Below are 6,007 nucleotides of genomic sequence, written 5' to 3'. Positions count from 1 at the left end.
GTCATGCTGTGCCTTCTATGATTGGTATGCGTATGTTTAGACTAGTGTTTCAGGAGAGGGCAAGAGAGAGTCCCAGGACTGTGGGAGACCTTCTACTTATAGTAATGAATTAATTCTAATTAGTCCTGGAAATGGGTCTCTCCGGCTCTTTGTTCTCTGGAATTGTGCTTTTCAGATACGCGCTCCTCAATTAGCAGCTAATTATGATGGTCTTGCCTCCTTGAGGCTAGACCGGGTATAAAAAACCACAGACACCCCAGACAGCTGTTGGAGTTTTGCCTTCAGCTTGAGCAGCAGAATTATTGATACCAATTTCAAGGGTCTTTCACTCTTGTCCAAAATCCCTCAGAGAGCTGAAACATTGCTATTTGTGACACTACTGAGAATTATTTGAGGCTGCGGAAAATACATCATGTCTCCAACCCTCACCAAATGTAGTGAAAGCAAAAATAGGCAATATGTGTGGCCAATAGTCTGCCCCTCCTCTCCTTTCCTGGAGCAGAGGATGTGAGGAATTCAGATGCAAACCTCAGCAGGTTTTGAGGGAATAACTAGGTGTTCCTAGGCTGTTTTGCCATCACCAACCTTCCTCTAGAACTGTTCTTGGACAAGGGTGGTAGAGGTCTAACCTGGATACAAATCCTGGGCCAGGGTCCCCAATTATTCACTTCCCCACAAGCCAGTTCCAGTTTTATAGAACAGTGCAAGCCCAGCAAGGAGCCTTTTTACCCTTGTGATAGTGGCTTTGGCTCTGGAGCCACGGGCAGGGCAGATAGGATGGGGAGGAGAGGCGTATGAGTCTCAAACTCATGCTGCTGGAGCAAGATGGATGGCCAACCTTACCCCACAGCCTGCCTCTGTTGATGGCAGCAGGACATGCTGCTTGGGGAGTTGAGTGAGCACGACCCTGCTTTTTCCCTTTATGGACCTGTTGTCCATGAATTTATCCAACAGCTTCTTGAACTAGCTGGTAGTACCTGTACCCACTGCCCTCTGCATTAATAAATCCTAGAAGTCCATGGCTCATTGTGTAAGAAATAGACTTTCTTTCATCTGTTTTAAGATGACCTCCTAGTTCAAGCATCATTTTTCCAGCGTCACCCCTCATTTTAAGCAGCATATATTTTCGTCTACATGCAGGGGAGAAAATGTTTCACTTGTTCTTTAATCTCTCTCTTTGTACAAGGGTCTGTGCAAAATGTATCTGCTGAAGGACGTGACGGGATCATAGAAACATCCCAATTTTCAGCTACTTGTGGATGCAGAGTTGTTCTCAGATAACAGGAAATACAGTCTGCTCAGCAGTTCTCACGTTCTTCTTGCATGACGATTTCATTTCAGATCTCCATGAATAGTTATGATCTGATATTTCCTTGGTAATAACAAGGGGGATTGGCAGTACCGAAGGGACCCTGCAAAAGTAATGTTTCCGGATAAAATTTCTTTGCAGTAAAACTAGAGATAAGATGAACCCCGTCTCACATTGGTTGCAGGCTTTCCACATCTGGGTAAGAACTTCATGCAGATGCTGATTATTTTTGTGCTACAGTAGAGAGCCTCTCCAGACCTGCACTCGGTTTCAGCTCCAACCAAATCGCGTGTCCTCATCTGCGAAAGGATGAAAGCCTTACACCGAATAGCTACATAATATCCCTCCTTATACACATATGAAATACAGCTTTGAAAAGTTGTCTCCTTGTTGCAGGCATTGAAGAAACGTAGTGTATGCATCACTATTGTAATAGTTCTTGGATGTAGTTTTTCTCTCAATGCAAAATTCAGTCTCCTGAAGTGAAAACAATCATCTTTAGATTAAATTAAATTACAGAACAGTTATGTTATCAAATAATCTCTGTGAAGCTTTCTAGCATTTCTCTTCCCTGCAGAAAATTGAAAGGATCACAGCAGCAAATGGTTGTAGCTCGGCTGGTCTAGGCTTAATTGTGTGTTAACTTGTACTCAGAACAGTCCTCTGTAAATCCAAAGGGGATGTATTTCGGATCAGATGTAGTGGTCAAATGCAGGAAAGTACAGAGAAAGGTTGTCCAGGGAGCTGGGAGTTTGCAGCAATGCAGGAGTTCAAAAACAAGTTAAGCAAACATCAGCCAAAAAGGGCAGGGATGTATCTGATCCTGCCCTGCGCACAGAAAGGAACCAGATAACTTCCTCAGGTCCCCTTCTGGGAGAATTTGCGTGATGACACGAAATGGCAACAAACTAACAAAGTAGAAGTCCCTGCTTCCATCTCAGGGAACACTTGTTAAGCCTGTCTTGCCCACGAAGCAAACTTGCCGAATCTGCCGCCTGCCTAGATGGCACGCTGGAAGCAAAAGGAGAAGGTGCTTCAATGGGACAATGCAGACAGAAGCACTGCTGTGAACAAAAAGCTTCCCAACGATTGCAACACCCAAATGTTGATCCTCTATGTAATCCAAACTGTGATAACAGTGGAAAAGCAACCAGAAAGGAGAAAAAAGGGGAAGGGAGGGAGGAAGGTGGCAAGGAAGGCAGGGAGAGCAGGCACATGGAGCACACCCCACACTTACCAGAACCAGGAAGGCTCCAGTCCAACAGCTACTACTTATCAGAGAAAGAGGAGCAAGGCAGGTCATTGAATGCAGAAACTACAACAGCCATCACTGATGGCAAAGAGCAACAATTGGAGAGGACTGTGTGGATGTGAGCCAAAAAGAATAATTTACTGTAAAACACTAAAAAAAAAAAAAAAAAAAAAAAAAAAAAAAAAAAAAAAACCCACAAAAAAAAAAACACCACACCAAACACCAAACCAAAAAACAAAAAACCTCTTAAAGCAAATGTGCGTGCAGTTGTAAGATAGATGTGTGCAGTGCTCTACAGAGCTCTTAATGCTATATTTTTAAAGTCGCCATATTACAAGCCTTCCCAAACAAAAACCCACTGAGATGTTTTATAAAATTCAGTGTTATTACATCTCCAGTACAGTTGTATAGAGCCCCTTTCTATTGACATAAGCCTGTGAACATATTTATGCATTTAGGTCTGTTTTCTGCTGCCACCTCCCTTGCCAGCCCCATTTTATTTTTCCCTGATATAGCAGTGCCAGTGTTATTGTTGAGCACTAAAGAACAAGTTTCCATCCCCTAGAAGTCACCCCTCCCTCAGCTGAGCTATAATCATTGACCCTACAGAAGCATTTGGGCTGCCTCCTGCAAAATAAAACCCAGGTATTTAAGTGAGGCCATTTAATCTGGCAATTGGGGCAGGCTGAGCACACACATGGTTAATTAGCATGGTTCAGCCAGCAGGCAATAACTCATTAAGCTACAGTAACTCAACTGTGTTTGATCATGTGCTTTATGCCCCAAGGCACTTCATAAGTAAAGCAGTAAAGTCAACTTATCTACCATCTCAATTTCTCTCTCCCTCTCTCTTTTTTTCTAACCACAGAAAACCGTGGTTAAACCACAGAGGATAATTTCTGGACACAGAACAGCTCAGCACCTTCCTCTTTTTGGCAGACTGACTGCTCCTGAAGACAGTTACTTTGTCTCCTTCCAGCTTTGCTTACCCTAGGCTAAATGCAAAGCCTTTCACTCTTCTCTCTGGGACTTGCAGTCACGCCTTTCCCAAGGTGTAATGCCAGAAAGCAGTCCCAGTGATCCAGCTGAAGGGCTTATCCTTGGTGTCTAACGTGCCACATCCCCATGTGTGCAACCCAACCCAATGTTCCTTCCTTCCACAGCTGACTCATTGCTCCATCAGAACCTCCTCTGCAGCAGAGCTTTATCTGGCCATTCTCTCCCACCCTGTGCCTGTGGAGCTGATTATTTCAACACAGGTGCAGATTTATGCTTGTCTTCAGTAAATTGCATCCTGTTTCTTTCCAGACCATTCCTCTAATTACTGAGATCTCCCGGGCACTAATCCCCTCCTCCCTGGTGTCTCTCACTCTTAGCTGAAACGCTATCAAAAGGGCTCTCTACCCCTTCATCCAAATTACTAATGAAAATACTGGATAGGCCTGAACCCAAGGCTAGGGATGTCCCTTGGGATCCCGCTCAGTAAATCCCATTGAAGGCGTTCACCAGGTAATTTCTCTCTGAGTACTCTCAGTCATTTCATCTAAACCTTTTTTCTTTGATTTTTTTTTGTATAAGAATGTTACTTTTCTAAAAGCAAGATATTCTAGCTACAGCTTCTCCCCATTATATGGGCAGTAAGAAATTTTTTAATGGTTGATGATAAGAAAACATGCAGAAGGAAAACTAACATTCACGTGTCAGAGTTGATTCATCTGGCTACTGGAGGATTAGGATCTGACCAAATGTCCCAGCCTGCCAGCTGCAAACCCATTCCAGCATTCACCAAAAGCATCTGCTGGTGATCTCCTCTGCACTAAATAGGATGAAGGACTAAATGGATTTGGGAATAATTTAGCGTAACAGCTGCTAAACCGTGGGCTTCCTAATTTCCACAAGATTTGGATCAGGCCCGTATAAGTCCAAATTGACTTTCCAGAATCAAGTATAAGGGATTCCACCAGCGATCTCCATTCCCACATAGGTAAAAATTGCTGAGCTTCAAGCTCCACATCAGAGTGGAAGGTTTCCTTTATACAAGGGGGAAGGAAGTCGCCTAATTCATTCCCTTGTGCTCTAGTAATTTTGTGATTTGCGTAATGAAACCTAGGAAGATATGGTAACAAATCCAGATATACAAAGAAATTCTTGGTTTTGCTTTTCACATCCTACTGGAGAATGGAAGCATGCAAGAAGGCAAAATAAAACCCTAAACACCGATAACGCTGTATGGCACGGTAATAAAATATTGCTTGCTAAAGCAAGAGCCTTTGAACTGCTTATTAGAGAAGCCCTTCCCTCTCTACTGGTGTTTAGAGGCAGCCTAGGGAGATTATGTGCTTAAGTTAGTCATTTAAATTGAGATACCCAGAACAAACATTGCAGACTCCCCTCCTCCCTTCCCAGAGCAAGCTCTTCACGACAACAATAGAATCATTCTCTTTTTAGAAAGGAACTGGTACCACAACAAAAAAGTTGATGAGAAAAGAAGTATTTCACTTGCTCTTCAATGTGGAGGTTGTTTGTTTGTTCTTCTCGTGTCAATTGTGCCTAATAGCTGGATGGGAACCGATGCAAATTAAGCAAGGGCATTTCTGATCACTGGCTGAGCATTCACTTAGTTCTAACAAGAAACTGAACTGTAAAATCAAGTCAAAATATTTTTCTGTCATTTCCAGTGGAAGTCAAAGCTAACACACATTTGTACTTCCGCTTGCTCCGCAGGCGCCTTGGCCCCCCTTCCACTGACATTGAGTCCTGCCAGAAACGCCCATCAGGTCTTTCAGGTTCCCACTGGCAGGAAAACTGCCCCCCTCATTGCACCAACATTTGGAAAACAGAGAATGTGCTGAGTCTCAATGTCCTTCAAGCCTCCATAAATCACTCATAGAAAAGAACGGAGATTAGTTGGGCAGCAATTTGTATGCCCAAAAACCAGAGCTGAAGTAGGACCTCCAGAGTCGCTATAGAGGGATTTCATCACGAGGGAGAGAGGCTGAGCAAAACAGCAAGGATGCCTTGTCACAACAACATCCTGTCCTTGCAAAAAGGAGAAAGGCTTTTGAGGGAATGACAGAGCTTTGGATCTCAGCTCCCTGAGGCAAGTTCAGGCAAGTTCAGACTCATTACTTTCATGCAATGGATGGTTTGGGTTTATTATTAGATCGAACGCAAAAGAGCCTTGCCAAGCTTGAAAGTTCATGATGTTTCAAGCAAAGAAAGGAAACCTCGTAGAGAGGCTAGTCCGTCCATTATGGGACGGGCCAGGAGTTACTTAGCCCTCATTCCAAAAGATGAATGGAAGATGACTGGAGAATAGTCTGCTGAAACCCAGAGGCAGTTCTGCCCTTCAAAGCTTGTGAGTGAGGGCACTGTAGCATTCTGACTCCGACAGAAATTCCCATTTCCCAAGTTTGCGTTTTCTACTGCGAATGAGATAAACATTG

At 43.6% G+C, this 6,007-nt stretch overlaps 1 long non-coding RNA gene across 1 annotated transcript; it reads right to left on the bottom strand.

Annotated features, from left to right (window-relative positions):
* Nucleotides 1–249: 249 nt before the first annotated feature.
* On the bottom strand, nt 250–3,186 carry LOC120748938 (uncharacterized). Its single transcript, XR_005699463.1, has 2 exons — nt 2,547–3,186; nt 250–2,320 (listed from the first exon to the last, which is right to left on the bottom strand). It is a non-coding gene; the product is annotated as an uncharacterized LOC120748938 (long non-coding RNA).
* Between the last annotated feature and the right edge of the window lie 2,821 nt (nt 3,187–6,007).

This window comes from Hirundo rustica, chromosome 2 (assembly GCF_015227805.2).
Source record: "Hirundo rustica isolate bHirRus1 chromosome 2, bHirRus1.pri.v3, whole genome shotgun sequence".
NCBI classification, from domain to species: domain Eukaryota; kingdom Metazoa; phylum Chordata; class Aves; order Passeriformes; family Hirundinidae; genus Hirundo; species Hirundo rustica.
The sequence above is the reverse complement of the archived record's forward strand: the minus strand, read 5'-3'. Positions and strand labels throughout refer to the sequence as shown.